Below are 27027 nucleotides of genomic sequence, written 5' to 3'. Positions count from 1 at the left end.
TCCCCAGCCCATTCCCCTCCTCCCGGGATCCAGCTGATAAAGAACTAAATCTTAAGATTTAAGGAGCTGGGATTCTCTCCTCCTTAAGCTGCTACTTAACCATGTCCCGCCTTCAACTTTGAGAGCTCGGAGGTGACCACTGTTTCCATAGGGCAGAGTGATAGGGAGATGGGAAGGATATGAACTGGGATTTTCTTTTTTAATCTTTCTGTAGTAAGATGTATCCTGCGCAAGAAACAAAGGTGAAAAGCAAATGTGCTAAGGGTTCCTGAAAAAGAGCAGATTAATGTCAACCTCCCAAGCCAGGCACTTGGGGTCCTTTCACTGGCTGAGTTTGGCTGCGACTTCCAACTGCTCAGGCTCCAGTGACTTGATCCAATCTCATTCTCAAGTGTTTACTTCAAAGTCACATGGACAGCTCCATGGAGAACATCTAATCTAATGACCCACATCTCCTTCCCGGCAGCCAGAGAATGGTCACAGCGTCGCCCTAGGCTGGATGAGTGCACGCAAGCCTGGAAGACAAGATGGGCTCCAGAGGAGGCAAAGACAGAAGTAAGTGAGCCACATGCCCTGAATGTCAAGAAGGGTGTCAGAAACGAGGCTGAGAATACTCCAGGGAGCCCCTCAGAATGAAGCCAGTGCTGGGGATTTTTTTTCTCACAGCTGTTCTCTCCCTTGCACTTTGCTCAGGCTTAGCTGAACTCCCTGCCCTGTGCCCTGAGCAATCCAAGCCTCAATTGTCCATCCTTTGTGCATCCCCAGCCAGGAGACTCAGGCCACAATTTTCAGCAATAATAGCCGACAGCAAAAGTGTCTCTTTTCACAGCCCCTCAAACAGAAAGCAGAGGGTTTTCAAGGCAGCCGCCCCCCTGTTCTCCAGCCCCGCCCCCGTCATTCAGTCCGCTTCAAGTTCCTCGGGCCACGGAGGGAGAGAGCAATCAACAAAAGATGTTAGCAAACCACCAGCAGTGCCTCCGGATGGGAGTGGGGACTCGTTAGGAAAGGCTGCGTGGGGGTGAAATGGCTTCTTCAGGAAACTCTGGACCTGTGAGGCCCTGCCACATACTGAGAAAGGAAAGAACAAACCCCACCTCCCTTGGCTACAGTCCATCCCATTTCCAAGACTCCAGGAGGCCCTTAGTCCTCTGTACTGTAGAATCTTTGCTCCTGAAAGTGTTTGCTTTCACAAAGTAAGAGAACATCCAGAAACAGCCACCTTCACTTCTGCAGCGGTGGCTCAGTGAGAGCTTACCCAGCATGCACAGGGCCTGGATCCCATCTCCAACACTGCAGAAAAGGGGGTAGGGTTAGAGAACGGAAAGAAAAGAAAGGACGTGAGGGAAGGAGCAGAAAGAAGTCCTTCCCGTCCTAATGACTATTTAAGCTGACTTCCAATCTGTCACTACCACAAACAGTGATGCAAAGACCCACACAGACCACCTCACAGATCACACAGTGAGCTCTCAGCACTGGAATTCCTGGGGGTGTAGCTACGGGTGTTTGCCCTTCTGATCAGTATTTATTATCTAGATTACTGAGCTGTTACCTACTGATATGCACTATGTTGGGCTGTTCTATGCAACTTTAAAAAAATTAGTTGCGACCAAGTACTTTATAAGGAAAAGAGGTGTGTATAGTTTAAGATGCTGGTAGCTGAAGGGTCTAAACAGCATGGTACTGGCCTCCTAGCTGTATCACAGCTCAGCGGATAAGCATCACTGTGGGACTATAGGCCGGAAGAGATCACGCGACACATGGGAAAGGCAGACGGTGGGGGGAGGGGCACACTAGTCTAATCACCCCCTTTTTTTTTTAAACCCTGTGTGTGGGGGTGGGGAGAGGGGGAGGCTGCCACGCACACATGTAGACATTAGAGGACAACTCTCTAGAGATGGAACTAGGGCCATTAGGCTTGTGTACAGATACCCAGCTGCTCATGATCCTGCCACAAGTTCAGCTCAGTCCCAGGGTACTTCATGTAGCTGGCCTGGTGGGGAGAGGGGGCTGAGGGGGTGCTGGGGGGCGGGGCACCACCTCACACGGCCTAAACAGCTGGTCTGTGCACACAGGGAGAGTGAACAGAAGTAGCCCCACAAAGCACAGGAATTAGTGATGAAGACTAGTGTCTCTATCAAGAGAGATTCTATAGCGTCGGACACAGACCTCCCGCAGTCTTCAGGGCTACAGCCCCCCAGAGCCCCACAGCAAAAGCCAGCTCACCTAACCCTGTCCCACTGGCTTCCTTCCCTTCTCTTCCCTTCTGCCTTTTGTCTGCTTCCCCCCACCCACCCATTTTCCTGGATTGTCTCCTAAAAAATTCATTTGCATTCAAAGGCTAGCCAGGGGTCTACAACCTAAGACAGTTGTCATTGTATTTTTATTAGGGTACAATGGCCTCCCAGAAGGAAGAAGAACAAACCAGAGCGAGAGACAGTAGGTAAGGCTGAACCATGCTGGCCACACCAGTGCTTTTCAAATGCCTCTCAGCATCTTTGGCGGTGGTGATGGTTCGGTTTGGTTTTGTGTGTTTGAGTACCTGTATGCAACATGTGTGTAGACATGTACACGGGGTGGAGTTTGGAAGGGAGAAGGCCAGAAGCTGTCATCAAGTGTCTTCGTCTTATTTTTTTCAATTCTGCGAAACTGTTTAATTCAGCCCAGCGGTGGTAGTTCACACTTTTAATCCCAGCACTTGGGAGGCAGAGGCAGGCGGATCTCTATGAGTTCAAGGCCAGCTTGGTCTACAAAGTGAGTTCCAGGATAGCCAGGGCTAACAGAGAAACTCTATCTTGAAAAAAAAAAACAAAAACAAAAAAACAAAATCAAAACAGCTAGAGAGATGGCTCAGACAGTTAAGAGCACTGGCTGCTCTTCCAGGGGTCCTGGGTTCAATTCCCAGAAACCACATGGTGGCTCACAACCATCTATAATGAGATCTGGTGCCCTCTTCTGGTGTGCAGGCAGAACATTGTATACATAATAAATAAGTCTTAAAAAAATAAACTGTTTAATTCTCCCTTGAATCCTGCCAGTTTTTTAAATGTTTTACTTGAAATAGAATTATATCACTTCCCCCATCTCTGGTTTTCTCTCTCCAGCCCTTCCCAGTTACCCTTCCTCCAATTCCTCCCGTACAGCAACCCAGTTCTCAAGTTGATAGCCTCTTTTCTTTGATGATTATTGTTTTACACACACATACACACACACACACACACACACACACACACACACAGTGTTAACCCTGAAACCACATACACTCCAACAAAAAAATGAATTCATTGGGCTGTATTTTTGTATTTGTACATATACATACATACATTTATTTTAATTTTTGTTGTTGGGGCCTGTTTGTTTTGAATTTTTGGTTTCTTTTTGGTTTTGTTGTTTTTGAGACAAGGTTTCTCTGTGTCACCCTGGCTGTCCTAGAACTCACTCTGTAGACCAGGCTGGCCTCAAACTCAGAGATCCACCTGCCTCTGCCTCCCTAGTGCTGGGATTAAAGGAATGTGTCACCACCACCCAGTATCCTTTTTTTTTTTTTTCTTTCTTTTGAACAGTTTCATTACTTTGCTCAGGCTACCCTGAAACTCACTCTGTAATCGTGAGCAAGCCCTTGCACTTGCAGGCTTTCTACCTTCGCTCCTAAACAGCTGGGATTATAAACCTGCGCTGCTAGGTCCTTGCCTCTACTTTTAACTGTACTGTTTTAAATTATGGTTTGATATACATAAAACAACCATCTCAAAGGTCTCAGAGTGGAGCTTCTGACCTGCCCCACACCCCAAGGCCCTGTGGTCCAGTGTGCCGACTGCCAGCGGCTTCATCTCTTTGCCTGAGGCCTCTCAAAGTCCCAGAAGGCCAGCAGGCACCCAGAAAATCAATACCTCCTCAGCTCTCAACGAGACCCTGAGAGTCAAGGCTGGCTCATATCTGCTATAGGGCCACATTTCAGATTTAAAGGTCTAGTGCAATTGGTATGTAAATATCCCTCAGCTGATCACTCCCTCCCTACCACACCCCACTTTCCCATAGAGTCAGCTTCCCACTGCCTGTGCTGTGCTGGGGAATTGGCTTCATATGCCTTTTGATTGTTTTGCTTGTTTGTTTGTTTGTTTGTTTGTTTGTTTGACTGCCTGCCCCTCTTATCTTACTTCCTCCTACTCTCTTATCTGTTTTCTGGGAAAATTCCTTCCAGTGAGCCTCTGCTGAGGGGAGAGACGGAGCTCAGTCTCAAGGCTAATGGACACTGGACTCGGACTTTCTGCACCAAGTCTATCAGGAAACAATAATAAACAGTACTGCCCACACTGACAGGAAGGTCAGCCTTCCGGTCCAAAGCAAATGTGCATAACAAGAAAGGGAAGCGCTCTCCAGCTCTGAGGCCACGCCAGGTGGGCAGATGTGATGGTGGGGCACATCTTTCTTGGGATATGAATTCTCTGACAGAAATGGAAAGGCCAGCTTTGCCCTGGAAGGGTTGCCCAGTTCCCAAGCCTATATCATTTGCTGGGGCTTCCAGAGTGTACCTTCCCCAGAAGGAAGAGCTTTGAAGAAATGGTAGGATTGTTTGTTTGTTTGTTTGTTTGTTTGTGTGGATTTTGGGGGTGTCTCTGTCATCTTGGCTGTCCTAAACTTGTTTTGTAGGCCAAGCTGGCCTCAAACTCACAGCAATCCGCCTGCCTCTGCCTTCCCGAGTACTGGGATTACAGGCATGAGGCACTCCAGCAGGCATTTTTTGGGAGGAGGGGCCTTTTTATTCCTTTCCCCCCTTTTCTGGAACTGGTGCCTGTTGCTGTTGTTTTGTGAGGTCTGGGGGTTCCAGCAGCGGAGTGCAGTTCTTCCAGAGGAGCACTTCTCAACCTTCCTCATGCTGTGACCCTTTAATACAGTTCCTCATGTTTCGGTGACCCCAACCATAAAATTATTTCATTGCCTCTTTATAGCTGTAACTTTGCTGTGTTATGAATCATAATGTAAATATCTGTGTTTTCTGATAGGCTTAGGCGACCCCTGTAAAAGGATCCTTCAACCCACAAAGGGGTCTCTACCCACAGGTTGAGAACCACTGCTCTAGAGCCTTGCCCAAAGAGCACTCCTCCTCTACCACTGAAGATTGTCCCCTTTAGCCCAGCATGCTGCTTCAGGAAGGACAGCCAGAGCAGTGAGGGAGAAAGACAACACTGCCTAACCAGCCTGGCGGCCTGTGAGATGACAAATGTTGCAGCCAGATCACCCTCGCTTCTGTGTTGTTGGTTTCCGTTGGTTGATTGGTTATTGAACAGGCTGGCCTTAAACTTGCTGTGGAGCTAAGGATAGCTTGGAGCTTCTGACCTTCGTGTCCACCTAGAATTACTGACATGTGCCACCACACTCGGCTAGTAGATGGCTTGTCTTCAGCGTTACTTCTACTAATATGTATTTCCCTAGTTGGAGTGTGTGTGCCTGTGAGAGAGAGAGAGAGAGACTATGTGTGTAAGTATGTATGCGTGTGTGTCTTTGTGCATGGGTGAATGGGTGAATATGTATATGAGTGAGTGAGTGTGTGTGTATGTGAGTGTATACAAGAGGATAACTTTCAGGAATTGGCTTTTCTACCACCATGTGAGTCAGGAATTGAACTCAGCTTGTCAGGCTTTGCAGCAAGCACCCTTACACAATGAGCTATCTTGGTAGCCCCCATCCACCACGTTTCTGAAAATCTACCCTTGCTAAGGCAGGCTCATTCACCACCGTGGGTAATAAGGAATGCATGCAGAAACCTCTTTACCCTTCTGGGAAGGCTGAAGTGGCCTCTAATTGAGTTGGGGAGCTACATAAAGAGCATCTCCTAGAGATTCTAATCTCTCCAGAAACCACTGCCTGAGCCCAGGACTGTGCTGCTGTCCAGAGAGCTGGCCGTGCTCTGTAGATTCTTATGAACAAAAGCCTGTTCTTTAATGAGGTTTCCTAATTTAGGGCAGGAGAAAACTTTTGCGCTATTTTTAGGCAACAAATGAGTCTCATTTAACTGCCCTACTTTTAAAAAAAATAACTTGGCTTTTTTTAAATTAAAGAATTCTTTTTAGCCAGGCATGGTAGCTCATGCCTGTAATCTCAGCACTCCAGAGGCAGAGGCAGGAGGATCACTCTGAGTTTGAAGCTGGCTTTGGCTAAACAGTGAGGGGGCCATAGGAGGAGGAGGGGAAGAAAGGAAGAAAATTATTTTTAAGTATCAGAGGCCTCCTGAGATCATTTAATAAAACATCAAACATAATCTTGGCTTTGGTGGCCAAAGTGTAGATTTAATGAACTGGATTAAATGATCTTAAAGGCTTTTTCCAGTTCTAACATCTGGATTTTGCTCTTGGTGCTGGTGACTTGGGTGGTTTGGGTTTGGTTTGCTTTGTTTTCTGTTTTTGCATGCTGAGGGCGAAACCTGGTACCTCGCACATGCTAGGCGGATGCTCTTCTACTGAGCTCCACCGCAGAAGCTATGGCTTGTTTACCCTCCCTTCCTCTGACTGGCACTCTTGGAGACACACATCAAATATTCCTTCTCCAAATACTTGGGATCAGAAGAACAGATTTGATGGGAGGTTTTTTTGGAAGTTTTTTTTTTTTTTTTAAGACTTGCCTATGCATAATGGGAAATCTTGGGAATAGAACCCAAATCTAAACACGAAATTCATTTACACCTCATATACACCTTGTGCACACATAGTCTGAAGGTGGTTTCATACCGTATTATTTTGTCTGCCTGCATTTTTCACAACCCATCACATAAGGTCAAGAGTGGGACTCTCCACATGTAAATGTCATTCGTGGCTCAGTTTTAGATGTTGGTGCATTTAAGATTCCAAATGATATGGGATGTACAATGTGTACTTGAAGGTTTTAAACATCTTCATTTTATCCTTGATCCTTGAGGTGTTTAAATACTGTTGGGGACTAGGACAACTCCTGCTTGCTTGGGATCCTCATTCAGCTTCCATGTGGATGATGCTACCTTCAGAAGAAGCAGGGGCATCTTCCAAGGGGAAGGGAACAATGTTCCAGATGTTAAGTCACCACTTGTCATCGCAGATCGTCCAGCTGAATTCACAATACAACTCAGAGCCTGAAGAGGAAGCTCTCGTGCGAGACAGGGGTGGCCTGGCACCGTGACGGCTTTAAAACCCGGGCTCGTAAAATAGGATGGGAAAATTCATCTGCGAGTTTTACAGCCTACAAAATTTGCAGTGTGTCTTTTATGGATGCTCTTTAATGTTCCCTGCAAGGAAGATGAGCATAGACCCAGGGGAAAGTGTGGGATATAAGGCTCCAGCTCCCTATGTAGAAACCAGACAAGCTGTGTCTCCCTCTTCAGGAAGGGGTTCTTCGGTAGGCAGGCACACTCGGACAGCTCAGCCCAGTTTCTCCGGACCTCAAGCTACACACCAAGGGATTCTAATTCCGTTTGACTTGAAGTCACTTATAAGCTGCAGGTGTTTGGGGGTGTTTTCCTTACATTTGTTTATTTTTAAGAAGCATGCATTGCTCATGTGTATATTGTTTGACATTGCCACGAAAACAGCACAGACTGTCCTACCAGCTTTTTTTTGTTTTCTGTTTGTTTTGGTTCTTTGTTTGTTTTTGTTTTGCTTTTCGAGACAGGATCTCACTATGTAGCCCTGACTGTCCCCAAGGCTGCCTCAATCTCCTCCTTGAGATATGCCTGTCTCTGCCTCCCCATGCTAGGATTAAAGGTGTACCTAACACACCTGGCCCGAGCTGCTTTTTGTGATGTTCACCCTTCTTGCTGATGGTTCAAAACCCAGAGCCTCTCTTCTAACCTTGACCTCAATTGCCTTCAGCCTAGACAAGCCCCCATCATGGCTATGAGAGACCACCATTTACCACGAAGAAAAGTGGGTGCTTTTTGGTGGGCAGACAGCACAGTTCTGGCCTCGAACTCAGAGATCTGCCTTAGCCTCCTGAGTGCTGGGATTAAAGGCATGTGCCACCACACCCAGCTCTTAGCTCTAGAAACTTTGTGCCAATACCCGTACCACTCTCCACCCCGTATACCTCCCCCGCCTCTCCTAGCCAAACCCTCACAAAGTCATTCCTTCCTGTGTGAGGGGACAAATGCCTCCTAATCCCATCTCCACCTTAATATTTGAGACCATGTCTCTTGCTGAACCTGGAACTCACCAATTGGCAGGACTGGCAGGCTCTGGGATTTCACTTATCTCCCCAGCCAGCACTAGAGTTACACCCGTGTACCGCTATGCCGGGTGGGTGCTGCAAATCCAAACTCAAGTCTTCCTTCTTGTGCAATAGGCACTTTGCTGACTGAGCCATCTCCCCAGCACTTGAAGTTCTCTTTGACTTTAATCAACCCACCATCATTCATCCTCTTGATCCTCTCTGGTTTCTCCTTTCTGAGATGTCAAAGGTTAGTTGGATCTGGAGTGAGCAACTTTAAGGGAATATCCTTCATACAGTGGTCCATGGAAAAGACGCCCCTGGAGCTGTGGAGCTGGAAGCTGTGCTTCCCAGTTCCACCATTCAGCTCCGACCTTCATTTCTGCCTGGAGTACAGCCATGCCGGTGTGGAGGAAAAGCCGTTTCAAACTCTTCAGCAGATCCCTCACTGATTTCGAGGTAAAACCCACACTCTGTGACAAGACCTGCAAGATATACAGGACCAATGTGGCCCAGCCCCTGATTCTCTCCTCAGTTTTAACTGAATACTTCCAGGACCAATATGGGAGACCTTATGCTCTACCTGCACACCACTGGGAGAGTCTCTGAAGCTCCCACAGCACAGCCCACCCCTGTCCCTCGCTCCACAGTTCATCTAGCCAATTCCTACTCATCCCTCAGGGCCTACCTCCAGCATCACTTCCTCCAGGCTGTCCTCTTGGCCCGCCTTGCCTACGTCCTCCCTCTCTGAACTTGAGTCTAGGCTAGCTGTTCCATGTCTGGGCTCAGATGGGGAGCCAGCCTGGTCTGGAGGTTTCACTCAGCCGGTGATTCAACCATTGCTGCACTCACGAAGGTACCTGTGTACCCTTCCTCTCGTTCTCCTTGCAGCTGATCTGAGCCGAAAGACTGAGAAGTAAATCGGTCCTCTAGTCTTTCTGAACAATTAAGTCACCCATCCCCCCAGGAAGAGATTTCCACCATCACCTACCCAGGCAGCTCCAGGTGCCATGTGGAATGTGACCAGACCCTCTCTGGCCTCTCTCCTCCTTCTCCTCTCCAGCAATCCCTACCTCCTATCCACTCCCAGGGAGCTGAGCTTCCCTGGCTGGAGCCTGAAGCAGGCAAGGCTGTTTCTGCTACTCCCTAGCTACCCAGTGGAGATACCATCTCTTCCTTTAGGAGCCGTTCCTGCCCAGTAAACGGAAACCTGGCTGAGAGCCAAAACCAATCATCCTGAAAGGTAGCTGGCCCTTGGGAAGGAAAAAGAGTCTCTGTCCAGCCTTGGCTTCTCTCTCCCAAGCTTCCTGACTCCTCCATGAACTTGCTGCAGTCTATTAAAAAAAAAAAAAAAAAAAAAAAAAAAAAGCTGACATTGTACAAGGTATAATCACTGCACTTTTAGAGACAGAGACAGAAAGATTGGGAGTTCAAGGCTGGCCTGGATCATATGAGATATTGTCTCCCCCTGCCCTAAAGCAAAGCTTCTTTCTCTAGTCAAACTGTAAAGGGCAAAGATGTCATGGGGTCTGAGATATCTCGTTTCCTCCACACATTCCCCTGTTTACAGAAGTGTCAGATGTTCAAGGTCTATATAGTGAGTGGGAGGCCAGCTACATGAGACTCTGTCTCCAGAAACAATAGCTAGATATGGTGGGACCAATGTAGTTCAGTGGTAAGACTCTTAAACAATGAAAACAAAACAAAACAAAAAAAAAAAAAAAACATGTTCAAGATGGTGGAGTTCATGCTACCATAATTTTCACTAATTTTCCTACTCTTTTTTTGTTTTGTTTTGTTTTGTCTTGTCTTGTTTTTCAAGACAGGATGGCCCTGGCTATCTTGGAACTAGCTCGATAGACCAGGCTGGCCTCGAACTCAGAGATCTGCCTTAGCCTCCTGAGTGCTGGGGTTAAAGGCATGTGCCACCACACCCAGCTCTTATTCTTTAATTGAAAGCTCGGCACAAGATGGAGAAGCAAGCTGCCAATGCCTGCCCGGTAGGATCAGAGTCCCCGGCAGCCCAACGCTTGCCTCCTGCCTCTACCTTCCCTAACGCCCGTGTCTCCCCAACTATTGGTTCAGAACCTTCAACAAAAACTCCTTCAGCACAGATTGCCTTCCAGTCCTCGGATGCCCTGGTGACCAGAAGCCCTATTGATAAGAAGTCCTGCTGACCAAGCTTCTTCTGCAGCAGTCTGAGGAAGTGACCACTCCCACGCCTGTGGACCTGTGGTCTTTATTATTTTATTGTTTGCTTGGTGGTGGTGGTGGTTTTGGGGGGTTTTTTAGTTGTTGTTGGGTTTTTTTTTTTGTTTGTTTTTTTTTTTTTTTTTAATCAGGGTCTTATGTGTCTAGTCTGGCTTCAAACTTGAAAGCTAGTCCATGATGACCTTCGACTCTGGATCCTCCTACGTCTACCAACCAAGTGCATATTGACAGGCGTGCACCACCATGCCCAGCACACCTTCTGGATGGTGTCCTGGTGGCAAAGGTGTCTGGTGATACGTTGAGACTGGAAGGATGGATGATGAAGAGCTGATGGCTTTTACACACACACATACACCAGGATACTCCCAGGCCACTTGTTTTCAGGGACTTTCTCATCTCTGGACCCCATCCATCTCCACATCAGCTCTCTGGCGCCATCTTGTGTGAGTTTCTGAAACCCCAAAGATAGGGCTATTTCTGTCTAATATTATTTGTAAATAACCAAAAGAAAATTATATTGTAGAATATAGTTTACTGTCTGAACTGAGTGTGTAATCTGGGCACTTGGGAGAGTGAGCCTTGAGGACTTAAGAACTGAGGCTACTTCCCTCAATTCTTCCCTCAAATCCCTAAAACCCCCCTCAAAAGTAAAAAATAAAGAGTAGCAGCCTAAACAGGAAGTCATCGAAGAGAACTTGTAAAAAGTGTGATGAGGATGCTAACGTGTAGGCCTCCACAATTGAGGGTTTCTGGTGAGGGTATGAGTAAGGCCAGACTCAGTTCTATTTAAGGGAAAAGTCACTTTGACTATGCTCCAGTGAGATTACAGACGACCCAAATTGGACTCAGGTTTGTTTGGTTTATTTTTAAATCTTTATGGGGGGGGGGAGGTCACAAGGATGGGAGATGGGCATTGAAATACTGAGAATTGGGTGTGATGAGGATGCATGATGTGAAAAAAAGAATCAATAAAAATATTATGTTGAGAAAAGAACTGAGGCTAGAGGTAGGCAGATGTCTCCGGCCACCCCCATCTCCTTCATTCCTGAATTTTAAATAAGAACACTCAGAAGTGGAAACCTTTCTACTTCTGTGGAATTGCAAAGAAATCTTCCACAAAGAAATAAAAAAAAAAAAAAAGACAGTACTTCCAGAACATTCCACAAAGAAAAGGGAAAAGACCACTGCAGAGTTTTAATCCCTTCCCCGATTTTTATTGTCTTTAAAAGCACTTTAAATTGTCCCTGTACCCCCAAGAGACCCCATACTGAAGGGATCTGGGAAAGACTGGAACGTGAGCTGGATTCTCAGCCCAGTTTTGCCATACACAGTTTCACACAGAGCCACAGGTTTTAAACAGAACAGACAAGCACAGGACCCTAGAGAAGGAAGACCAGCCTTTCACATCTGGGGCCAAGCAGAAGCAAAGAGATTAATGTATGCAGATAGATCCTTATATCCTAGAGAGACTGTCGAAAGAAAGAAAAAAAAAAAAGCAATGCTTCCCCAGGGAGAAAGAAAGTAGAGAGAAAGTTGTCAATTTCTTTTCTTTTTTTTTTTTTAAAGGATGTTCTTTTTTTAAGATTTTATCTATTTATTTTATGCATTTATATTAGTGCTCTATCTGCATGTAAGCCACCATGTGGTTGCTGGGAATTGAACTCCGGACCTCTGAAAGAACAGACAGTGCTCTTAACCACTGAGCCATCTCTCCAGCCCCAATTTCTTTTCTCTCAGTGTCGCGTTTTCCAAAAATGCGTACAGTCCTCTGCTATGACTGTAACTTCTCATAGCTTCAGCAGCTGTGCTCCTCACGCCGGCTAATAGCACTGGTCTCAGGGGGGAAGTGCACCAAATCCTGTATCCCTAGGTTGGAGGTGCCTGTCACCTTGGCACACCCTGGTTTGCCACAAATCTGCGTCCCCTACTAACTAGTGCCCATGCTCACAAAGAGCTGACGTCCCTGGGTCACCAGCACACGCCGGCACTATACACCAGGTTATTTCATGCAACTTGACAGGCCGCCAAAGACAGCCGCGATTCAGAGAGACTGGGGTATCACATTTGTTAGCTTAGGGAAATGCTGCAACAGAAATCTCACTGCTAACAAGTTAACAGCTTTCCCTTTCCGAAGCCTTGTCCAGGAAGGGACGAGGGCGCCCTCTAGTGGTCAGTTATATAGACAGCCACGTTCTCTCCACACTGCAACTCAGCTACCTTCTGCACCTGCGTGTCAACGCCTTCACCATCTGCCTCCAAGGACAGGTTTGGGTAGAGAAAGCGAGAACGCCCGCAGCTCTTACTCACCTCAGCCATTTCTTCTCAGAGACCAACAAGTAAAAGCAGTCCCTGGGCTGCAGCCACATGCAAGGAGCTAGGAAATAGCCCCTCGGTGTTGCCGGGAAAAAAAGAGGTCCAGAAAGAAATGCCCTTAAGCGGCACCAGTTCCTACCCCGAGGAACTTGCCTCAGGTTGCACAGCCAGCAAGAATACAAGTGAAAAGCAAGACTGTTGGAAAGTGGTGGAACCTTTCCAAGGTACAGGCATGTGGAGAAGCCAAGTCAGAAGCGCGTGTCATCAAAGGAGACACTGGGCCCCAAGCCTTTCTCTGTCTCTTTGCTTCCTGACTGCCATGCATGAGCAACTTCGCTCCATCATGTGCTCCTACCATGATATGCTGTGCTGCCTAAAGCCCAAAGCAACTAGCTCAGGCAACTGTGGACTGCAAACAGCAGCCAAGGTTAACCTTTGGACTTTTGAAGTTATTTATCTAGAGGATTTTTGTTACGGCATCAGAAAACTGACCAGCACACTGGGCCTGGCTTAGCCAGATCCTGCAGGCCTCAAGATCTCTTAGAAGGCTAGAATCAAGGTGTCAGCCAGGGTTGGGAACCTGAGCTGAAGGATCGGCTGGGTAAGCCTCTCCTTCCAAGCTCACCCAGGGGGTGTTCACTAGAGCCACTCTTGCCACGGTGTTACAAAGAAAATCTCAGGTTTGGCTGCTTAACTATGAACAAGGGCAGGGGACATAGAACCACTGGGTTTTGTTGCCTTTGTTTGTAGTGGGAATCAAAGCAGGACCTTGTCCCTGTTAGGCAGGTGCTCTCCTGTTGAGCTGCAGCCCCTCCTTCATGTAGCCCAAGCCAGCCCAGTCATGCCTCAGCCTCCCTTATGCTGGGATTACAAGCAGACATTGTCGTACATGCCTGTAAACCCACTTGGTAAGTAGAGGCAAGAAGATCAGGAATTCAAGGCCAGCCTCGGCTATATAGTAAGTCGAAGGCTAGCCTAGTCCACATAAGACTGTGTCTCACAAAAACAAAAACGAAACTCTGTGTGTGTGTTTGTGTGTGTGTGTGTGTGTGTGTGTGTGTGTTTAATATACAAGTCTACCATGGGTTATATAGTTGTTTGAGGATAGTTTGTATAGTTATGTTTTATATGAAGAAACACTAAAATCCAATTATATAAATGAACATTTATAAGAGGCTTTGTTCTTAGATTGCATATGCTTACACTCAAGTATCATAGTTTTGAAGCTTTTCTTTTTTGAAGCACCAAAATTCACTATTTTATCAGGAAAGACTTGGGTAGTATCCTGAACTTTTTTTTTTTCAAGACAGAGTTTCTCTGTGTAGCCTTGGCTGTCCTAGACTCACTTTGTAGACCAGGCTGGCCTCAAACTCACAGAGTTCTGCCTGCTTCTGACTCCTTGAGCTCTAGGATTATAGGTGTGCACCACTGAACCAGGCTACCTGAACATTTTTTTAAAGCTTTCAAAAGTAGAGCCTCTGGAGTCTGGCTAGGTCACCCGCCCACCGCCTCCTTTCAGATTTCCCAGTCTGGACCCATAAATCTTTTTAAGATTTATTTATTTATTCTTAAATGTATGTGGTGTGTGAGTATCTGCAAACATGTATACCACATTCATGTCTGCTCCCTGCAGAGGCCAGGAGAAAACGTCCTATCTCCTGGAACTGGAGTCACAGGTGGTTGAGAGCCATCGCATATAAATGCTGGAAGTGAGCCTTGAAGATGGTGACGCAGAACTTGCAGGAATAGCCAATCAATGACTAGTCCACCTTGAGGCCCATGCCATGAAAGGAACCCATCCGCCTGGATGGTCAGGAACCAGAGGCTGGACACACCAGAGACCCAGGGTAGAGCCAGACAGGACTGAGAAAAAAAAAGTCAATGAAATGATTACTAATGATATTCTGCCATACTCATAGATTGATGCCTCTCGTAGCTGTCGTCCCAATCAACTGATGGGAGCCAATGCAGAAACTCACAGCCAAACACTAGGCAGAGCCATGGGAACCCCCGCAGAAAAGGGGAGGATGATTGTAGGAGCCAGAGAGGTCAAGACACCATGAGAACACAGCCCATAGAACCAACTAAACAGAGCTCATGGGGATCACAGAGAATGAAGCAACAACTGTTCTGGCCTCAGCTAGGTCCTCTGCATATATGTTTTGGTTGTATAGCTGGGTGTTCTCGTGGGACTCCTAATGAGGGGTAAGGGACAAATTATTTTACCTGCTCTTGGGACCCTTTTCCTTCTACTGGGTTTGCCTCCTCCAGCCTTGATGTGAGGGTTTGTGCCTAGTCCAATTGTAACTTGTCATGCTGTGTTTGGTTGATGTCCCTTGGAGGCCTTCTTGTTTTCATTTATTTGTTTGTTTGTTTGTTTGTTTGTTTGTTTGTTTTTAAGGGAATCAGAGGAAAAGTGGATCTGAAGGAAAGGGAAAGTCAGAAGGAGGACTGGGAAGAGTAGAAGAAGGAAAAATTCCTTGGAATGTAAAGATTGAGAGAAGAAAATAAATAGATAAATGAATAAGTAAACAAGTAAAGAACTAAGTGCTGAGAATGAAACTCCAATCCTCTGCAAGAGCAGCAAGCGCCCTTAACTTCTGGGTCATCTCTCCAGCCCCAATCACAGGGCATTGTGATAAATTAACCTGCAGTTCCATGATCCAACGCCAGAGGACTGAGCCTAAGCTGCTCCATGCTTACCTTGTTACTGTCTAAGATGATCAAGAGTCTAACCACAAAGTGCTACTGAAAAAAAAAAAAGTCCCATTTCAGGTCACCAAGTTTAGTTCTTTTGGAAATGAAGGTCTCCATTAAAGCAAAAGTCACTGTAGTGTATCCTATGAAATTAGACAATTTAGTAGCACCATACTTCAGTAGATCATATTTCTGCAAACTGCAAACCAGAAAACAGTTGAGAAGAAATTCCACAGGAATGTATGTGGGCCTTAATAGTGGACATAGACATGCATAGAGTTAGGGAAAAAAAAATCAAAAGCATATGAAAATAATTATGTTGTGTCTTTAAACACAATGAAATTATCTAATTAAGCCTAAATTCATTAAAGGTCAACAACACAATTTATGTAGACTCATAAAATGCATTGTATAAATAATGATTAAACCAGCATGCTTTTTCTTTTGCTCATCTCTAGCCTATTAGCCCTAGAAACACCAAAACACCGTGTGATTGGAGTACATTTAAACAGCTGTCATGTTTCCCTGAGATAATTTCATATAAAAATAACCAAAAGCCCACAAACATCAAATTCTCTGACAGTTCATCAAACCCATGGCAGCATTCTGTTTCAGGAAACCATCAATATAAGGAAGACACTGTTGGAAAGATCATAGGAGTGAAGGGCAATAGAGAAAAGGGGAAAACTGTTCCCTCCCTGTGGGAACATGGAGGGCGCTGCACATTCCAGGGTTGAAAAAAAATCAACGGGAATAGAACCACCTATATTGCATGATCCTACCAGAGAACACAGAGGGACTGTGTTAAGCCCAGGCGAGAGTCTCTATTCACCTGCTGGTAGCTGCACTAGAATTTGCCCAAATCATGCAAGCCCCAAGCCTTGCTGCTCTGGCTCATTTAAACATAAAAACCATTAAACATGAAAATATAAAAACCTGGGTTGACACGCTGCAGTTGGCAAAAACAGTCAGCAAGAAATAGAACCACAGAAGCCAAAACACGAGGTTAGTCCTGAATAAAAATGAGGACATGACTGTTGTTATGGTGGAGGAGAAGAGCTTTATTATAGATATGAGGGAGAGAACACCCAGCGGCATCTGGGATGGTCCAGACTGGACTGGGCCATGAGATGGGGGGAGCGGGGATAAGAAAGAGGGACAAGAGGGGACCAGGAGCCAAGAGAGGAGAAAAACCAAAAGAGTTCATAGCCAAAATGGCTGAGTTATATAAGAATCCGAAGCTGTAGGGAGGGAAGAAGCCCAGCCCCTGCGAGGGAGAGGCTTAGCATAGGGGGTGGGTGAGCTGTGTCCTGGACCTGACAAGTACCTTTAGAGACTTTCCCGGCCACATACTGACAACATCAGCTTATCCTTTGTTCCTGTTTTGGCAAGCATTGCTGCCTATGTGCTGGTTCCAAGGCCTGGATGTTGCTTCTGTCATGGTGTCAGTTGTGCTTAGGTCTAGGGACCTAGTAAGGTCCGGAAGCATGTTACATATGTAGAAGCCAAAAAAACAGAAACTGAAAGTACACAAGCTGGAGTACATAAAGCCACTGCTGTTCTTCCATAGGACCGGAGTTCAGTTCTCAGAATTGCCATCGACCATCTGTAACTCCAGCTCCCAGAGATCTCCTGCTTCTTACCTCCTCAGGCACCTGAACTCATGTACATAAAGAAGAAAAGAAAAGAAAGATGGACAGACAGACAGAAACTGTCTAATGGTGATCACCAGAGCTAGGGGATACAGGGTGAGGGATGAGAAAAGTTGACCAGTAGCTGCTGAGCTACAGTCAAGAGAGAAGAAGAAAGCCCTGTGTGCCTTTACGCAGCACAGGAATTGTCAGAAACACTACTGTAGAATGCGAAAGCTTCAAAAAGGACTTGAGAAGTTTTCTCCATAAACAGTTACTGTTGAGCTAAGGAAGGTTAGCCTGACTTAAATACTCTGCAGTATCTATGTGTATCAAGGTATTACATGCCATGCTATTAAAATGTATAATTTTTAGACCTTATTACCTGTTCAGAAATATAATTGGCTAGCCTTAGCATGCATGAGACCCTAAGTTTCATATCGCAAACAATTTTTTTAATTGTTTTAGAAGCAAAAACTCACTGTAGTCCAGGTCAACCTGTAAATACATTTTGCAGCACAGGCTGAATGGAACTCCCAGCAATCCTCATACCTCAGCCTCCTGAGTACTAGATTGTAGGCTTGAGCAACTATGTTAGACTTTGAAAAATAATTTCATTTTTGCTGTTTAACTAAGCAATCAGCTGGTCATGATGGAACACACTTTTAATTCCAGCCCTCAGGAGGCAGAGGCAGGAGGATCTCTGTGAGTTTGAAGCCAGCCTGGTCTACAGAGAGAGTTCTAGGACAGCTAGGGCTATGGAGAAGAGGGAGTGGACAAGAAAACAAGCAAAAAAGTTGTATTATAAACTCTGTAAATTTTCTACAACTAAAAGGAAGACACTGATGTCTGCACCTTATTATTTGAACATAGATTTTAGAGTGAATGATGACCACCCCTTTCATAGTAAAGGCAGGGCATTAGCTTATCTGACTCTCAACTGAACCTGACTACACATGCCTATAATCCCAACACTGGGGAAATAGAGGCAGAAAGATCACTTTAGAGTTATTCTTGGCTACACACTGAATTTGAGCCCAGTCTGGGCTACATTAGACCCTGTCTTAAAAAGCAAACAGGAAAAAAAAAAAAAAGATTCTGGCTTTTGAATACCTTGGCTCCTTAAGGAAACCTGAGTTCCAACTACAAGGCTCTGTCTGCTATTTAATTGCTGCCAGGTCGGGAAAGTTATAAATAGATACATCAAGGACGGATACACAATCCACAGCAGTTCTTATTAATATGAAAATCCCATTTGCAAAGGCTTTTTCTACCCAACTGAATTGGCCCAGTGAGGTAATCCTGTTAAGATCAAATCCCTGCCTCAAGAGGCCCCAGGAGGAATTGTTATTTGCATACATTTGCATATCAATCCCTAGTTGGTAAAAATTCCTCATTAAGGAGTGGCTTTCTCCCTAGCTGCTCACACAGAAGAACCCAAACATTTTGGCTCAATAGGTTGAATAAAATTGACCTAACCTCTCACTCCTTGATACTTTTTATCACCACTGCTACTTACTTTCCATGAAGTAGAACTTCACAGAAACTCCTGTGTTACAGAGAAATTTTCCACTGGGGACAAGGTGGTCAAAGTAAATATTCATTAACTGGAGAGTCTGAAGGAAGAAGTCAAGAAGGACTTACAGCCAGCCAGTCCGTGTAGGGTCCCTCTCTGGCTGGCTAGAGAAGCCCAGCCCAGGAGCAGGAGCCACCCTGAGAATGCAGTGTTCTTTCTCAGTCTGCTTCTGCCTCTCTGCATTACTGTTTTCTTTAGCTCACCTCCCTTTTTCCTGACACTCCTTTCTCATCCCCTATCAAAGAAATAGGAAGAATTCCTATGCTCCAGTTGGGGAACGGCCAAAGGATTTGTACCCATCTTCTTGGCTTGTATCTCCTTGGCTTTCGTTTCTGTTTTGGTTTGCGTTTTGAGACAATGGCTCACTGTGTAGCCCATTCTGACCTCGAACTCAGTGCTATCCTTCCATCTCAGCCACCACCTACTGCTGAGATTACAGGAGAGCGTGGCTGCACTCTACCGCTGCTGCTTTAAACCACTGCCCTGCTGCTGGACAGTCTGCTCCCCCTCTGACCGCTTGGGTGCCCGCTAAACCTTTATTCATGATTCTCTCAGGCCAAGATCTCGGGCACTTTACCAGAATACGGGCCCGACCGTGCTTATTTGTCATCTCTCTACTGAAGACGTTAGGCTCCCTTTGCTCAAGGAAGAGGACTCAGATTGCCCAGCTTGCACTCACTGAATGAAAATGAAGACCTGACCTTTTCTACGCATGACTGAGGAGAAGATTCTATTGTAGATGAGGGAGAACACAGCCAGGGGCATTTGGAAGGATCCAGACTGAACTGGGCCGTGAGAGTTGGGCCGGGAGCAAGAGAGGGAGAGAAGAAAGAAGGGAAAGGAGATCAAGAAGCCAAGAGAGTTCATGGTTTGCATACTGAGTTCCAAAGTGCCATAGTGAGTTGAGATCACTTGTTGCTCATTCTTTCTTTTTCTTTTTTTTTCTTTTTTTTTTTTTTTTTCTTTTTAAACAGAGTTTTTTTGTGTAGCCTTGGCTGCCCTGGAACTCATTCTGACTCACCGTGTAGACCAGGCTGGCCTCACTTGTTGCTCTTTCCACATCCATCCATAACCAGTCCCAAGGAATTTGATGCCCTCCTCCTGACCACCACAGGCGCCAGGGACACACAGGGTCCACAGACAAACATACAAGCAAAACACTCATACCCAAAAAATACAATGAATAATTCCTTTTTAATTTTTAAAAACGCGGGGGTAGGTTTATGTTTCAGAAGGAGATGGCTGGCTCTTCGTGGCTGACGAAGGCATAGTGTTCAGAACACGACGAAGCCCATCACGCTGTATCTGCAGTCGGGAGGTGGAGAGAAATGAAAGGCATACTCAAGTTTCTTTCTTCTTCGCTTTCAGCCCGGAACCCCAGCCCACGGAACAGTGCTGCATGATTTTACATCGGATTTCCCACCTTACTCAGACCAACCCAGGAACTCTCTCTCAGACTTGCCCAGAAGTTTGACTCCAAATGCCATCCAATCTACAATGTAAGCCATCAGCAGAGGGTGAATTTCAATTTTCATCTTAATGAGATTAAGAAACATCAAGTACATCGGTGAGTCAGTTTTAGATATGCATATAATTGCATAACTAAAGGTGTTTCCAGAGAGGATTAACGAGGAGAGAAGCCAAGTCCTGAATGTGCACATGACACCATTTCCTGGAGCTTGGATCCAGACTAAATACAAAGAAAAAAGAAAAAAAAACAGGCGGGGGCACCAAGCCCTCCCCTGCCCTGGTCGCCGCTGATCCGCTGAGCCTACTGAAACAGAACCGGAACCATGCCCCTCGAATCGTCAGCCAAAGCATTCCTCTGGCCTCAGTTAAGTGGCCGATTGTTTTGAGATCAGGCTCTCTGCCCGTATCAGCAATCCCCTATTTGAGTAATATGTTTCCCGAAAGCTCCAGAACAAACACTGAAGCCTTTCATGGTTTGCAGTTTTATCTAAGAGTTGTCTGAAATAAATGGTTGTGTCAACACAGGTGGTTGAAGTCTTCATGCCTGATAGCTGAAACACCTGCGTATAATCGACCGCACCCCCAACCTCAGCCAGACTCTGGGAGCCTTCATCTCCCTCGGACAATGCATTTTTCACAGCATTCCTCCCGTTTCCTGTGAAAGAGCTTGTTTTCTTCCGTTGTAAATCTGGAATTCAGAGCTGGGGAGGCGAGTCGGTCAGTAAAGTGCCTGCTACTCATGCATGAAGATCTGAGTTCAGATCTCCAGCATTCAAGTGGAAGCCAGGGACAGCACTGGGGGCGAGGAGCCAAGCAGCAGGCACATTCCAGGAGCTCACTAGTCAGCCAGCTTAGCCACATTGATGAGCTACAGGTTCAGGGAGAGTCTGTCTCAAACCTAACGCAAAATCTGGATCCTGGAGGAGCACACCTTTATCCAAGTGCTCAGGAGGCTGAGGCAGGCAATCCTCTGTGAATTCAAGCCCAGGGTATCCTGGAATACAAAGAGAGACCCTGTCTCAAAAAAAAAAATAAAATAAAATAAAACAAACAAGGTTTGGAGAGATGGCTCAAAGAGAAAGAGCACTGTCTGCTCTTCCGAAGGTCCTGAGTTCAATTCCCAGCAACCACATGGTGGCTCACAACCATCTATAATGAGATCTGGTGCCCTCTTCTGGCATGCAGGTCTACATACAGATAAAACATTGTAGATATAATAAATAAATAAAATCTTTTTAAAAAAATAAAATAAATAAACAAATAAAATTAAAAACAAGGTAGAGCGCAATTAAGAAAGACACCTGAAGTCAACCTCTGGCCTCCATATGCACGTACACATACCTACATACATTGACTGCATACATGGGGGGATAGCTAGGTAGGTAGACAGACAGATATATGGATGGATGGGTAGATAGATAATAAATAGATGACAAGTAGGTAGGTCGGTAGATGGTGATAGATAGATAGATAGATAGATGATAGATAGATAGATAGATAGATAGATAGATAGATAGATAGATAGACACTTGCAATGCAGTCATGTTCAGTGGTGCACACATATTATCCCAGCTCTGGGAGGCAGAGACAGGAAGATCACGTCAGTCCAGGAGTTCAAGATCAGCCTGGGCAACATATCTCTAAATAAAGAACAATGTGTCTCAATAAAGAAGTGTAATACATTCTCATCATTGGGAAGTTTGAGAAAAGAAATATTTTAGAGGACATGATAATATTCATGAGGTAGCTAGGGAAGGGGAATGTATTATTCTTTAGGCGCTGCTGTAAGAAATGATTAAAAAAAATAAAAGATGATCTCAACCAAATGAAATCAAAGTGTGGAAGAGTTAGTCCCCTGGAGCCTCTAGGCGAGAATCAGTGCCATGCTTCTCTTTCTGTTGCTGGTGGCTCCCAAATACACTAGTCCTCTTTTGTCTTGGCTATAAACATAGTCATTCCCACTATCGTCACGTGCCCTCCCCATGTGTCACTGTGCGCCATCTCCCCAACTGACAAGGACTCAAGTTCACTATAAACCCTGAAGCACAAATTTCATCTCAATTTAGCCATAATACTGCAATTCCAACTACTTGAGAAGCTGAGGGAAGAGGATTACAATCTCTTGTAAAGAAATTAGAAATCTCATGTAAACGGAGTTTAATAAGGCGTTTTGTGACATTTCCTAGGGAAATGTGAACATCTCTTTACATAGACTGGGCACCCAAGCAGAGGGATAAAATGATTCCACTCAAGTCTAACTTGGTGAACTGAAGTTGCTTTGGTTTGTTTGTTTGTCTTTGGGGTCAGTTGTTGTTTTTGTTTGGGAGTTTTTTGTTTGTGTTTTTTGTTTTGTTTTGTTTTGATTGAGACAGGGTTTCTCTGTGTAGCCTTGGCTGTTACTGGAAGTCACTCTGAAGCCCAGGCTGGCCTCAAGCTCTGCCTCCCAGTGCTGAGATTAAAGGTGTGCACCACAGCTGCCAGCTCCGCTGGGGTTTCTGGCAGAGGCGTGGCTGGCTTGAAGGCAGTTGCACCATGAAAGGGCCCACCACAGCACTGACGAAGTCATGACAGCTGCATCCGTGGAGCTCTCGGCTCCCTCTGCAGGCAGCAGCCCCAGAGTCTCTGATCACACAACATTCGTTCGCTGCTTACAAAATGCAAAGGAGGAGCCTTGTGAACATGTCACCTTCAAGTCTGTATAAGCATCCTGAGTCTTAGCGCTCTTCCCTATTCCCTCATGGCAAAACCTCATCCCCTATTCCAAGATTAGGAAAAGGAGGAGGAAGGAGAAAAATGAAGAGCCAGATGTCCTCAGGGGTTAAACAGCTGGCTAGCACATGATAGGCCCTGCATTTCATATCTAGCATCACAGATTAAAAAAAAAAAATCTTCTTCTTCTTCTTCTTCTTCTTCTTCTTCTTCTTCTTCTTCTTCTTCTTCTTCTTCTTCTTCTTCATCTTCATGCTGGGTAGTGATGGCACATGCCTTTAATCCTGAGACAGAGCAGGTAGACACCACTTTGTGTTCCTAAATTGGTTCCTGGGGTTTTGTTTTATGCTGTGAGACCTTGAGCATCCTTAAAGAACATAGAAGCATATGAAGAGTTTAAGTTAGCTTGGGTGACTCCATTTTGAAATGAGAAGCCATCTTGACCGGGAGCTGAACTCAGGTACCAGGAAATATCACAGAATGTGCACTTGACAGAAAACAAAGTTAACTCTCCTAGCAAAAGCCTCCAGGAAATATCACAGAATAAATACTTGGCAGAAAATAGAGTCAATCTCCCTGGCAACAATCAATGAGAAATGGTTGGGAAAATTCTCCCTTATGTTCCTGAAGTAGTTTAGAAGAATGGCAATTGTGATTATGTGCCTCAGGTAGAGGGTCACCTTGCCCCTATGACTTTTACCCATTCCTGTATTGCCATGGCATGAATCCCCCTGCTTGCTGTCATGGAAACCCCCTGCTTTCTGTTTTTCCCTTTAAAAACCCTGTTCACCCAGGGCTCTGAGTCCCACTTCTCTACTGCTTCCTCAGTGAGACTTGGGTCCTGAGTTCGATCACTCTCATAATAAAGCTCTCTTGCTTTTGTATTGAGTCATCTCCTGGTGGTCTCTGAGGGTCTCGTGATTCTGGCATAATACATACACTCCAAGTTCAGGTCCATCTGTGAACACACACAGATGATGCCTTTCTCCTATCTGGAGAACACTGAAAGTGTTGGACAGATTGCTGGAAACTGGGTGAGTCTATTTTGAGTTTTTTCCTAGAAGTAGAGAGAGAGAAGGCAGCAACAGGTGATATTCACAGCATTTGGAGAAACTAAAATATGTATGTTCCCCATGGGACAAAGTGAACCCAAAAAAAGTTCCAGCTTTTAAGCCATGCAGAATTTTCCCATTCTCTGTTCCTGATACTGCAGATCAATAAGAATCTATGGAAAGCAAGTTAAAATTACAAATCTATACAAATCTTTGACCCAGTAATTCTACATCTTGAAACCATTCTATAGATATCTCACTCCCAAACAAGCAAAGATTTTAAAGATTTTTGTTTTTCCTTTTCAAGATGTATGTATTATTTACACAGCATTCTGCATGCATATGTGCTTGAGCACAAGATCTCACTATAGATAGTTGTGAGCCACCATGTGGTTGCTGGTAATTGAACTCAGGACCTTTGAAAGAACAGCCAGTGGTCTTAAACTCTGAGCCACCTCTCCAGCCCCCGTGTTTGTTTGTTTTCTGAGACAGGGTTTCTCTGTGTAGCCTTGGTACAGGTGTGCGCCATCACATCAGGCTCTTTAAAGGCCCCTTAAAAGGCTGGAAAGATGGCTCAGAGGTTAAGAGCACTGGCTGCTCTTCCAGAGGTCCTGAGTTCAATTCCCAGCACCCCCATGGTGGCTCACAACCATCTATAATGTGATCTGGTACCCTCTTCTGGCAAGCAGGTGTGCATGAAGGTAGAATACTCATATATATAAAAATAAGTAAATCTTTAAAAAAAAAGACACTTAAAAATTATTTCTAGGTAGTTGGGTGTGGTGAGCTCCTTTAATCCCAGCATTCAGGAGGCAGAGGCAGGCAGATCTCTGAATTCAAGGCTAGCCTGGTCTACAGAGTGAGTTCCAGGACACCAGGACTATACCAAGGAAACCTGTCTAAATATATATTCTTTCATATATGTATGTATATAATATTATTTATACATGCATATGTAACATTTACATGTGTGTGCATGAGTATGAACGTTGTATGCATGCAGATGGCCAGGAGGCCAGAAGAAGGTGTCATATCCCTTAGGTGGTTGCAAGCTATCCAATACAGGTTGGGTATTTAGAGCTTCAGGAAGAGGAGGTATGCACTCTCAGCCACTGAACCAGCCATCTCTCCAGCTTCTTAACAAAGTTTTAAAGAGAAATGAAAAAAAACAAAAACAAAAAAAAAACCTGACTTTTAAAGAAAGGGCTGTTTAAGGACCTTTGGGTTCCAATGAACAACTCTATAGACCTGTAGTGAGACAGATTCTTCAGTAAGTTGACAGGGCTGGGGAAGGGGGAGCCTCTGAGATTTCTGAGGCAGGGGGAGAATGCAAGGACACTGTCTCATTCATAACCACTTAAGCAGTTCCCATTGCCCTTTTTCACTGTGCTCCTGAGGCTCATTCAAAGTAAACATTCATGCCCTAGTGACATCTGGTAGCATGGGTAACCGTGGGCAACCAGCTTCACTCACTGTTGTCCTAGCAACAGTGATGTTCTTCAGTTGGGTTTCCACTGTGAAGTAATCATCACTCTTTGAGGTGGACTCCTCCAAAATTTCAAGTTTGGTTTTTTTTTTTTTTTTTTTTTTTTTTTTCACATCAATGACATTTATGAATAAGCCTCAATTAGATGCAATTACAACTGAACTGTTAAGTGAGGCAATGAATCGAGTCGGATTTGCATATCCTTCCATCAACCCTGGCATACACATGAATTGTGTGCCTGGTGCCATTCAGACAGGGAGTGCCATTTGCTGTAAAAAAAAAAAAAAAAAAAAAAACACCTGCCATGCTCCAATTAAAAATAGGCAACTTCTCCTCCACATCCTTACCTTCCTTTCAAAGACAAATAGGAGTTGACTCCACAGCTTCTGGTTCCTGCTGAGTGGAAAATAAAAAGTAGCCCAGTACAGTTAGCCCCACATTCACCTGGAGAAACCTCAAGTTTACGTGGCCCTGAGTCAGTCTGCTGGAAAACGATGAAGCCAGGATTCTGAGCCACCTCTCACCACTTCTACTCCAGCCACTAATCTAAGGGCAAGTGATGAAATATTTCTTTACATTGTTTGAAAGATGGCACTGAGTTTCATGATGCCCACATAGCTGGTGAAAAGAGTAAGTGTCCCTGTGTATACCAGTCAAAGGGTCAGTAAGGAAGTGACTCAGTCTTAGAAGCCCAGGACTGGCTAGGCTTGAATGACAAGCTCCCACCGAACTCTTGGGGATTAAATGGCTGTATCTGGCCCACCCACACTCAAATACATTATGATCGTCTCTGCCTTCATATAATCCCATTGCATGAGCTCTCTTAGAGGTCAATCCACTCTTGTCCTGCCATTGAAATATAATCTGGAAGGAAGCAATGGAGAGAAGCTTTAACTGTTCCTCTAACCTGGGCACCCTCCACTTCCAAGTAGGTGACAGTGTGCTCCTGTGAGCCCTCTGGCTTGTGGTGGGGATGGGTAGGGAGGATGGCTAGAGAAGATGGCCAGCTCTGTGATTAGATCACTGTTTCTATATGTCCAAGTCCCAGCAACCAGCTTTTGACCTTCGTAAAAAAGGGTGACACATAATTTAGAGTCATAGTCACAATAAAAGCAGCTTGTAATTCAACACCCATCCTAATGGTGAGCTTTCGAAGCGTCCTGAGGCCTCCTGTAGATTCCTGGTGCTGTCAATTACTGGTGATGGCTCCTGTTGTTGCAGGTTTAAGGCTTTCATCAAAAGAAACAGTGGAGTGGAGTGGCAGCTGCAGCTGTGGCGCAAACCTTTGATCCCAGAACTTGGAGGGCAGAGGAAGAAGGATTTCTATGAGTTCAAGGCCAGCCTCGTCTAAAGATCGATTTCCAGGACAGTCAGAACTACATGGAGGAGCCCTGTCTCGAAAAACCAAAATTAAAAAATAAAACAAAAAGAAGAAGAGAAATTGCAAGTTGTGTTTGTTTGTTTGTTTGAGGCAGAGTTTCTCTGTGTAGCCTTGGCTCTCCTGGACCTGCCTTGTAGACCCCAGAAATCCACTGGCCTCTACCTCCCTTAGTGCTAAGATTACAATCAAGTGCCACCTCACTTGGCTTCGAAGCTGTTTTGAAGCAGCTTTTATTTCTGGGGATGAGGATATTAAGGCAATCTGAGAGTTATATGGTCAAAAAAATTGTTTGATTAGTGATTTGGAGGGTGAGGCTGAGACAGGGTTTCTCT

General features: G+C 45.3%; 1 long non-coding RNA gene across 2 annotated transcripts; it reads left to right on the top strand.

Moving 5' to 3' along the window:
- The first annotated feature begins 490 nt into the window (after window positions 1-490).
- Window positions 491-15229, top strand: LOC129688619 (uncharacterized). 2 transcript variants are annotated; one of them, XR_008721973.1, is made up of 3 exons: window positions 491-555; window positions 2388-2440; window positions 15095-15229. It is a non-coding gene; the product is annotated as an uncharacterized LOC129688619 (long non-coding RNA). The 2 variants fall into 2 exon arrangements; XR_008721974.1 differs by lacking the exon at window positions 15095-15229 and adding an exon at window positions 6910-7212.
- The last annotated feature ends 11798 nt before the right edge of the window (window positions 15230-27027 follow it).

Source organism: Psammomys obesus, unplaced genomic scaffold, assembly GCF_907164565.1.
Source record: "Psammomys obesus unplaced genomic scaffold, mPsaObe1.curated_primary_1811, whole genome shotgun sequence".
Classification (NCBI taxonomy): domain Eukaryota; kingdom Metazoa; phylum Chordata; class Mammalia; order Rodentia; family Muridae; genus Psammomys; species Psammomys obesus.
The sequence above is the reverse complement of the archived record's forward strand: the minus strand, read 5'-3'. Positions and strand labels throughout refer to the sequence as shown.